The following is a 10,039-nucleotide window of genomic DNA, read 5'->3' on the forward strand; positions in this document are numbered from 1 at the left end:
ACAATTTTATATATACATATATTATATGAAAATATTTTATTATATTGAAATAAATTAATATTCACCATCATTTTAAATCTGTATTTATTTTCTCATAAATAATTTATTCACAGTAATGACTATGTTTAAAGGTATTGATTGATTTGAAGCAAGTCTAATTTCTAATAATATTTAATTTGTCCCAAAAACTCTGATTGCTCACTGCTATTTTTCATGGAACGTTTGATCAATACATTAATAATCATATTTTTCAAAGTCAACTATATGTGCTAATCTTTATGATTTTACAATATGATATTTCTCTTTTTGATACTATATCAGTACGCATGTATGCATTTCTTTTAGACACATGCCCGTGGATTGACTTTGGAGACTCCACCAATTGGATAATATGGGAGTGTATAAAATGATCAATTATAAATAGCCACTCCACATAGCCTTTGAAACAAGGTAATCACTGATTACCATATAGATTAAGATTATTGCCTTTGTAATCTTAAATATAATTATTTTAAGATTGATGTTTCAATCAATTACTATTCAGCATATATACATGGTAGATACTACTGTTCATATTAAAGATTAAGAATAGAATGGTATCTATCTGACATTACTTTCAGAGAGTATGTGTTTTGAATATATATTTTACATTAGGATTAAAGGTATGCCATCCCAATATTAATAGACACATTCAGAATTGAACTTTTTAGGTTAGAGAAATATTAATGTTTGTTTGAGTGAAATGGACAGTCTACACATAGATCAATTTCAAATCCATTTACATATCATACATCATGAAATTAAATCAATTTCAACATGATTATGTTTTATGTATACTTAGAAGTGGCTGAGAAGCTCAGAACAATGATGACATAATGAGATGGTCTGCATCTAGGCACTCAGATGATTAGCAATGACTGTCTCTACAATCATAAGATGATTATTGGTTTGTTTGGATGTAATATGTATGTGACATCATGATGTCATTCATGACAATTTATACATACATAAGCAAATAAATCCATTATTTCTATGTTCATGCTGCATGATATAGAAAGGGGGGCAGTAGTGTATTTTAAAAGTAATGGAATAATATATTTTAAAGGTACCAAGCTGTAGACTTTAGTTTTATTCAATAGTATGATTTTGAAACAATACACGTTATATACATGTTGTTATATATATTTGACATACCATCAGACTCCAAGGGAGCCACATTCTCCTCCATCGCACATGTAACATCCATAGCTGTAAAACATAATATGTTGTGTACACGTTAAAATCAAATATTATAACATGTGTTACTGGTGCTCAAGGACACACATCAACATTGCATTAAAGAGATTCTGAATCAAAGTTAGGAATTTCATAATTTTGATGGAGCATGCAATTGAAATAAAATATATACTTATCGCTGATTAATAATTAAATGTAATTGTCTGTATTTTAAAAATAAGGAAAAAAACATAGTATACAGAACATTTAATAGTTATCATGTGTGTATCGCTTGATGAGTGTTCTCTACATTTATACTAAATATCAACATGTGCTAGCCATGTTCAGAAGCACAAAGGTGTAGACTAAGAAGCTTTGGGATCTTAATATTAAACCAATAATATATATATATATATATATATATATATATATATATATATAGAGAGAGAGAGAGAGAGAGAGAGAGAGAGAGAGAGAGAGAGAGAGAGAGAGAGAATAGACGAAACACTTTCTGGTCTTATTCACCCCCTAATCAGACCAACCATCATCAGACTGATGAAGGGGTGAATACCCCAAAACGTCACTGTGATAAAATTGTGTTATACACTTGATAAGACCAGAGAGTGCTTCCTCTATTAGCTCTATTTACCACTCCTAACACCCTGGCATATGAAGTTTGTTAGTGGGAGTGCACCTATCTCGACAGAATATATATATATATATATATATATATATAAAGTACACAAGAGGTTCTGTGTGTGTAGCGCTCGGTTCACTCCCAATGTAATTGCTGCAGGGGGTGGAGAAACAAATCCTCCTGTCGGCTCAATGGAGAGTGGGTGCAAATATGGAAAGTCCTGTTATGCGGCCCCAAATTAAGTCTGCCAACTTAAAAGTAAATACAAATTGATCCAGTAGAGAGGCGCACCACAGAGACAATCACTCCAGAGTAAAAGTAACTGTTAGTTTATTTCGGCACATCGTTAAAAGCATATAACAGGGCACACAGGCCCAAACAGGCTCACAGGTAAAAACACAGCACAGGTGTGTCAGATAGTTACGCAGACATGTTTCGTGAGCATGCTCACTTGTTCACTGCATATGGGACTGATCTGACACACCTTTACTTATACCACAGATTTAAAGACACAGTATAGATGTTAAAGTGGTATAAGTTAACATTGGACTCTACATAGTATACTTTTATTTCTTAATACTCTAAATAAATGGAGAGATTGATAAATCAAAAATTGTCTTGTAGCTGTCCTTTAACCATATAAATGGTTAAAGTTAAGACATATAGTGCTTAAGTTGCAATTGTTGCATTGCAACAGTTTTAAACAATTACATATATATAAACCTTTCATTTGTATTGTTTTAATACTATCATGTGTTGAAAATGCAATATTTGCAACAAAATGCAGATTTATAACTATAAAGCACTATATATGTCATTAAGACTATATTTACTTTGTTTCACTTAAAATAGTACATATGGAAAAAAAAAAAAACCTTATTTCCATTTTTAATTTTTAACACTTTAAGAATGATAAACAGATAGAGAAAATAGATATGCATAAATCCTATAGATATATGGGGAGGGCAAGTTTTTTGACACATATGTGTGATCTCATGCAAAGAAGAAAAGTAATTGTTTAAGTAAACAAATCAAGGTCTCTTCTCATGTTTAGACCTTGGGGGTTACTTGTCTTTAGTGAGAAGATCCAATAGACTTCTCGTTTGTTTAGTTTGTCTTCCCTGTTGCCCCCTCTTCTCCAGTGGGGTACATGATCAATCCCTTGTAAGGTTAAACTTGACATATCAGAATCATGTAGATTTTTAAAGTGTCTGGAGATAGGAGTGTCAGATTTTTCATCTTTCCCAGACCGTAAGTCTGGCAAACAAAAATCAGTCACATTCTCAGACACTGAATATGAGATAGACTCATCAGATAATGAAAACACAGAAGAGTGTGCTACAGAAACATTTCATTCACTACAAGAATTAGAGCCAGAAGAAGGTACCAGTGAGAAGTCAAAAAACGGGGAAGGTATAATTGCAGGAACAGCAAGAAAAAAACCCACAGAGGTAGAAGAGGCAAAAGTAACAACAAGAAAAACAAAAATAAAGCCCAATATGACCGGTCGGGGCAACCAGGGATACAGGGGCAAGTCCTTCAACAAGAAATATGTGACAAGATCACAGGGACAGAAACAACAGACCTGAATTTAAATGTCATAAATGTATCTACTGTTTCTTTAAGTAAAACCCAAATTTCTCTCTTATCCAAAGGTCTCAATTTTGTTCCCTCCGCACACTTCAACTTATTTGAAACTGTGTTAGATGTGAACCGATATGTGCGTAAACTCACTCTACAGAAACATTTTTATGGGATGAGTGAGCAGGAGTCAAACAAAATTGAGACCAAAAAAGTAACAGAACATGAAAATTCTGATAATCTTTTTTCTTTTTCTGAAATGTGTACCATAAACGACTTAAATGAACTGATTGGGGAGAGTGATACATGCAATAATGATATTTCTAAAGAATCAGGGGTGAGGTGTGATCATGTGAAGAAGAAAAGCACATTTTACCCTGTACATGCCCGTCCAAAAGCGCTGGATATTTTTCAGAAAACAATAGAGGAAAAACTAACTGTGCTCAGTGAAAAAAATTCAAAGAAAAGTAAAAATATGTATAATCTAACAGCTAATGAAAAACAGGCATTAAAAAGTTTATCTGAAAATGATTCAATCCTCATTAGACCTTCAGACAAAGGAGGAAATGTAGTCATTCTCAACAAAACAGATTACATAATGGAGGCTAAGAGGCAACTGGATGATAAAGAGGTATACAGCAAACTACAGACTAATCCCACAAAGTTTTACAAAAATGAATTAGTGGGTATTGTTCTGTTTGCTAAACATAATAATATAATTAGTGCTTCAACTAAAGATGCACTCATACCCTCTCATCCGGTTGCCCCCATCTTCCATTATTTTCCAAAAATACACAAAGATCCTGTGCGTCCACCAGGACGTCCCATTATTGCAGGGATTGGTTCCCTAAATGAACCTCTGAGTGATCTGATTGACACTTTTTTACAACCTCTAGTCAGAGGACTCTTAACCTATATACAAGATACAACATCTATTCTAAATAAACTGGACAAAGTGAGATGGGAACCCAATTTCAGATTTTTAGTGGTGGATGTCACCTCTCTATACACCTGTATACAAAAAAATAAAGGTATGACTGCCATAGAATTTTTCCTTGACACATATAGTGATTATGACTCGCCTACTAAGAGCTTTATTTTAAGAGCTATAGAGTATCTCCTTACGCATAATTTTTTTATGTTTGGCAATGAGTTCTTTCTCCAGAGACGTGGAACAGCTATGGGGGCAAAGTTTGCCCCTTCATATGCCAACCTCTTTATGGGGTGGTGGGAGCTGTTCCACGTCTTTGGAGAAAGAAATCCTTTCAGAAATAGGATAAAACATTTCTATAGGTACATTGATGACCTGTTTTTTATATTTGAAGGAAGTGAATCGGAAGCAGTTTCCTTTTGTGAATTTATGAATCATAATGCTGACGGAATTAGATTTGTAGGAGAGAATAATGCAGAAACTATCAACTTTCTAGACTTAGATTTCTGCTAATGTGATTGAGAATAAAATAGAAACTAGCCTTTATAGAAAGCCTACTGCAGGCAATACTCTTCTGTCATTTAAATCTTGCCATCCTACACATGTACTAAGGGGCATCCCAAAGGGAGAGTACATTAGGGCAAAAAGGAACTGTACAAGTGAAGAACAATATGAGGAAAACAGCTCAATAATCACTAACAGATTAAAGCAGAGAGGTTACACTGATAACATACTAGATGCCGCTAAAGAAAGCATAAAGGATATACCCAGAGAAAATTTCCTAAAGTATAGAGAGAAAGCAAACAAGCAATCTGTGTCTACCACACCAAAATTCATAACTACCTATAGTACTGACTATTACAAAGTCTGTGATATAATAAGGGAAAGTGTTCCCATTTTGTACACAGATCCTATTCTGAAAGAAATAGTACAGCAGGGAATTAATTTCATACCTAAGAGAGGCAAAACCCTAGCCAATCATCTATCACCTTCTGATATGATGAACAAAAACAATACCAATTGGTTAAAAGGAAAGAAAGGTTTCTATAAATGCAGAAGAAAAGACTGCACAACTTGTGAACATGTACAAGAGGGTGACACGTTTCACTCCAGTACAACACAGAATGAACATAAAATAAATTTTTTCATTAATTGCAAGACCACTCACGTGGTCTATCTCCTGACATGCAAAATTTGCAATTGTCAGTATGTAGGTAAAACGAAGCGTCCCATCAAAGATAGGTTTTTAGAACACTTACGGTCTGGGAAAGATGAAAAATCTGACACTCCTATCTCCAGACACTTTAAAAATCTACATGATTCTGATATGTCAAGTTTAACCTTACAAGGGATTGATCATGTACCCCACTGGAGAAGAGGGGGCAACAGGGAAGACAAACTAAACAAACGAGAAGTCTATTGGATCTTCTCACTAAAGACAAGTAACCCCCAAGGTCTAAACATGAGAAGAGACCTTGATTTGTTTACTTAAACAATTACTTTTCTTCTTTGCATGAGATCACACATATGTGTCAAAAAACTTGCCCTCCCCATATATCTATAGGATTTATGCATATCTATTTTCTCTATCTGTTTATCATTCTTAAAGTGTTAAAAATTAAAAATGGAAATAAGGTTTTTTTTTTTTTCCATATGTACTATTTTAAGTGAAACAAAGTAAATATAGTCTTAATGACATATATAGTGCTTTATAGTTATAAATCTGCATTTTGTTGCAAATATTGCATTTTCAACACATGATAGTATTAAAACAATACAAATGAAAGGTTTATATATATGTAATTGTTTAAAACTGTTGCAATGCAACAATTGCAACTTAAGCACTATATGTCTTAACTTTAACCATTTATATGGTTAAAGGACAGCTACAAGACAATTTTTGATTTATCAATCTCTCCATTTATTTAGAGTATTAAGAAATAAAAGTATACTATGTAGAGTCCAATGTTAACTTATACCACTTTAACATCTATACTGTGTCTTTAAATCTGTGGTATAAGTAAAGGTGTGTCAGATCAGTCCCATATGCAGTGAACAAGTGAGCATGCTCACGAAACATGTCTGCGTAACTATCTGACACACCTGTGCTGTGTTTTTACCTGTGAGCCTGTTTGGGCCTGTGTGCCCTGTTATATGCTTTTAACGATGTGCCGAAATAAACTAACAGTTACTTTTACTCTGGAGTATATATATATATATATATATATATATATATATATATATATATATATATATATATATATATATATATATATATATATATATATATATATATATATATACAGGTATACCCCGCTCATACAGCGGGTTAGGGACCGGAGCCCTGCTGTAAAGTGAAAACCGCCTTAAAGTGAAACAAGGCAGTTTTAGCTTTCTTTTCAGTGTTTAAAATCCTGAAAACATGTTTGAACTAACATATTATTAGGGGTGCAATAGTGCTATGTTTAGTTTAACACTAGCACAGCAAGTATTCAATTAGTATTCAATAAATACTGTACCTGTAAAATAGTGACAATTACTGTAGTAAAATTTGCCAGACTATAGCACTGAGACACAGATTGCACTGCAATGCTATAAACAGAGTGAACTAAGCATAACAAAATGGTGCCATTCACTTTTCTAGCAATCTCACAATGATTATAGCACTGTTTCAAAATCCTTGGAGGTTGAACTTCAGCTCCACAAAGCGCTGTATTAGCGAATCGCTGTAAAGTGAAGCGCTGTAAAGTGAGGTATACCTGTATATATATATAATAAGAGGAGTACATTATAAGTTTTATTCAAATGGCATGCTTCATCATAATCATGATCTGAATATTTTTTAAAAAGACACCTTTAATGACGTATGAATGAGTAAATGGACTTACCAGCATCCTGCAAAGGCAGGTCTGCATCGGTGCTGGATCCCTCCGAGCTTGTCAAAATAACTTCAACTATTAATGATATAAATAAATATTATGTAACACAATTTGTACATCAGCTTTAAATATACATTTTTGCTACTAACAAAATAAAATTATTCTAAACTATTTAAAATAATATCTTTTGAAATGTGAAGACTAGACCACTAATATGACAATTAAATTCATTAGTTCAGCAAAGTGAGTGGAAAAAAATGATGTATTTCACATATGTCCTATTTCTTAAAATATTAAACATCAGATTCTTATCATATTAATCTATGGCATATCTAAAAATAAATAAATCCAGACAGACAAATAACACTTTAAATAATAACTGGTGACAACTAGAGCATAATACATGTGGCACATATATAAATATGTGCAATGTACAGTAATCTGGTTTCTGACACAACACATATTGATCACAATGCAAGACATAAAATATATTTTGAAATATATCATCATGGTGCCGTTAGAATATGCTTATATATAAAGGTAATCCGAGAGTGAAAGATGTGATTTAAATCACAGTATTGTTTCATCAAAACAGTTTAATGATTAATAAAGATATTTTGTATCTTTAGATACATTTAATATCAATATTTGAGAATGTCACTCTAAAGGAATAGTCTATTCCATATGTTGATGTAATGAATCAGATAAAGCATGCAATTTCAATCAAATATATAATTTCCTCATATCCTCATGAATATGTAATTATCGTTCTCTCTTAATGAGAATAAAATATCGAAGCATATGAGATGGATATTTATATATTCTGCACATGTGTAAAAATGTGTTAGTGTTGTCTAAATGTAGCCACCAACTGTCCAGCACTACCCAGGTGATGAATCCAAAATGGGCAAGACCCGAAGATTACAGTCAAATAAAGATAGCAAGATTGTGAGGAATATCTTCGAATACTACTAAATTCTGATTTTGATCACAATGGAATTCGATCTCTGAATCGTGATTCTTCTTTTTAAATACACTTTAAATATAATTAATATAATTAGAGGATCCATGTTAATATAGACCAATGTGAAAGTATTAGGCAATTTTATGTCCAAATTTGTAAGCCAAAAGTGAAGTATAATGAGACATACCAGACTGGGATAAACCCGAGCTTGAGGGTCCAGCACCAACATCCATATCTGTAAAATATTCAATCACGATTGGATATCATTAAAACAAATCATAACTTTAACACGAACAAGCATACATTGTTTTTCAATTTGACAAAGATAAACATATTTTAATTCTTCACGTGAGTTCATTTTTCTAAAATGTATTTATAAATAAAGAGATCATGTGTTTATTTTAAAGCTTTTATGTTGTTGACTCAAATGACTTTGAGTCATTTTATGTATTCTTGCATTGTCATCAATTGTTATACATTGATCTGACAATTTTTAATTTTATATTGCTAGTATAGCTTTTGTAATTTAGAATTTGGAAAATCAGGATACTGTATTCATAACATTTATACTAATTAATGTATACATTTGACCAACATGTCTAAATTAATGCCACTGTTACAGCAAACACATGTTCACGTCTCTGCACAATTATATCTTCCATGATCATTGCGCAATAATTAAAAGCATAATTGCACATCCGTGATTTGATTTGGATCTAGTAGTGTGAAGAGTATAATTTTTAAATCTTTAGAATATATTTACAATTGTGTGTATCAGGATCATTGTAAAGATTTAATGATACAAATTAATATTTCTACGTTTTGTATGAATCGATATTCAATGTATGAATTGGCGGAGGATATGGATTTGACGGATGCGCAATTCCAATTTATCTCTGTGACGCATATTCAGGAGAGTGCAAGAAAAAGCATTATTCCTATTTGATGTCTGACAAATCTAAATTCAGATGTCTACCATCCTAGGTAACATCTGTTGTGTCTGATCTTTCCTGGTTCAGCCTCTGAAGTGCCTTCTTCTCCCAGGTCACCGATTGGAGCTGCACTGGCCTCCAGGTCGGGAGTTTCAGGACCAGCAGCTGGTGACTGGGAGGGGGCCGGGGACCGGGGGACAGCAAATCTCCGGAGGAAACGGAGATTGAGGAGGGAGCATAAAGGCCCATATTTATCAAGCTCCGTACGGAGCTTGAAGGGCCGTGTTTCTGGCGAGTCTTCAGACTCTCCAGAAACACAAGTTATGAAGCAGCGGTCACAAAGACCGCTGCTCCATAACCTGTTCGCCTGCTCAGAGCAGGCGGACAGACATTGCCGGAATTCAACCCGATCGAGTACGATTGGGTTGATTGACACCCCCCTGCTGGCGGGCCTATTGGCTGCGAGTCTGCAGGGGGCGGCGTTGCACCAGCAGCTCTTGTGAGCTGCTGGTGCAATGCTGAATACGGCGAGCGTATTGCTCGCCGTATTCAGCGAGGTCTGGCAAACCTGATCCGCAGTGTCGGATCAGGTCCGCCAGACCTTGAGAAATATGCCCCAAAGTCTCCTCATGAGGTTATAGTTTAAGTTTCCGTGGAGGTGAGCCAGAATTCTCACCTCTCCAACGGGGACTTATCCACTCCCTCATGAGGCGGACTTTATTATGCAGGCACAACCTCATATCCCTGAATCTCCGGATGATTTTATCAGTGCTCCTTTGGACGTCTGACACCCCATTCACAGAAAGGGTGATAGACACCTAGAGGGCCCTTTTGACCGCCCAATCATCGACTTCTTCTCAGCCCCAAACAGCTGCAGATAAAACTCCTTGACTGCGTACA

The 10,039-nt window shown here is 34.3% G+C and overlaps 1 long non-coding RNA gene across 1 annotated transcript; it reads right to left on the reverse strand.

Moving 5' to 3' along the window:
- Nucleotides 1-1,237: 1,237 nt before the first annotated feature.
- On the reverse strand, nt 1,238-8,467 carry LOC128655272 (uncharacterized). The gene is made up of 3 exons (XR_008401748.1): nt 8,395-8,467; nt 7,253-7,318; nt 1,238-1,248 (listed from the first exon to the last, which is right to left on the reverse strand). It is a non-coding gene; the product is annotated as an uncharacterized LOC128655272 (long non-coding RNA).
- Between the last annotated feature and the right edge of the window lie 1,572 nt (nt 8,468-10,039).

This window comes from Bombina bombina, chromosome 4 (genome assembly GCF_027579735.1).
Source record: "Bombina bombina isolate aBomBom1 chromosome 4, aBomBom1.pri, whole genome shotgun sequence".
NCBI lineage: Eukaryota > Metazoa > Chordata > Amphibia > Anura > Bombinatoridae > Bombina > Bombina bombina.